Below are 1,499 nucleotides of genomic sequence, written 5' to 3'. Positions count from 1 at the left end.
CCTATTGGTCTTATTTTAATTTATTTTAAATATATATTGATATATTGATTAATTTTTTAAAATTTATTTTTTCAATTGTCATGTACATAGAAATTTATATACATTGATGTAAATAAAAATAAACGTCTGTGCATTCTAATTTCATTTATAAAGAAAAACAAAAATAAATATGATTCAAACTTCTCATTGAACCATCTATTGGTTCTTAGTTTAATATATTTTTAATTCTATATTGATATATTGATTGATTGAGAAATTTTAATGTATTTTGATATATGTTGATTGATTTCGATGATTTATTTTTTCAATTATCATGTAATTAAAAATTACGTTTGAGAGGGTGTGAGAGGTGAAGAATTGAAGATGAATAAGTAGAATAATGATAAGGATGGATATGTTGATTCTAATTTTATTTATAAAAAACTAAAATGAAAAGTTTAGTAATTAATGTGTTGATTTTACATTAAAAATAAGGATAAAAAATAAATATATTTGAACATTTAAAATGGCATATAAAATTATAAATAAATATTGATAAATAGCATAGAATGAAGTGGGAAAAAAAAAGAAGAAAAAATACCATAAATTGAGAAAAAAAGTAAGGAGCAATTCATATTATTCTTTGTGGTGGTTGTTTTTATAGATAATGGTTTGGAGTTATGTTATATGAATTAATACGGAAATAGATGAATGGTTTGGACTTGAATGCAAATATTTAACAAAAAAACATAAATTGATAAAAAAAAATAGTAGTAGATATTGAGAAAATGAAGAAAAAAGAAAAAAAAATGAGATTTTAGGCTTTAAGAGAGGTCACCTCAAACACTACCTCAAACACTGATGGTTTCTCTTTTAATATATATATATATATATATATATATTTATATACATATATATATAGAGAGAGAGAGAGAGTTTGTTTCAAATGCAACTCATTGCATTTCTACAACCAATGCAACCCAATAAATTGAAATATTTATGGAAATGATGAGAGTTCATTTATTATGATTTAAATATTTATAGAAAATGAATATGGTTTATTAATTATGATCAATACTTTATATTATGAAACAATCAAAACTTCTATGAAATTACATATTCATCAAATTAAATGGACGGTTGAGATTGGGTTGTAGAGGTTGTATAATAACACACCTATATATATATATATATATATATATATACTATTTTATAAAACATTTGGCTAAAACTTTTAAAAACTCTTGAACTCTTAAAACTCTTAAACTCGTTCATCCCTAAACAATTTCATCCCTATCCGATTTCATTCCATAACTGAATTCGTGTAACTAACTGCAGATAAATACAATCAAAAACAGGATAAACATCTCATTTTAAATATATAAAATCTAAAATATAATTAGAATAATCATTAAGTTCTAACAAAATACTTAATTATTATCTTTATAAAATGATATATTATTAAACGAAAAATAAATTATTTCATTATTAAACTTAAATTAAATTAAAAATAATAATAT

Source organism: Cynara cardunculus (assembly GCF_001531365.2).
Source record: "Cynara cardunculus var. scolymus isolate 2C chromosome LG 10, CcrdV1, whole genome shotgun sequence".
Classification (NCBI taxonomy): domain Eukaryota; kingdom Viridiplantae; phylum Streptophyta; class Magnoliopsida; order Asterales; family Asteraceae; genus Cynara; species Cynara cardunculus.
This window is presented reverse-complemented; position numbering follows the sequence as displayed.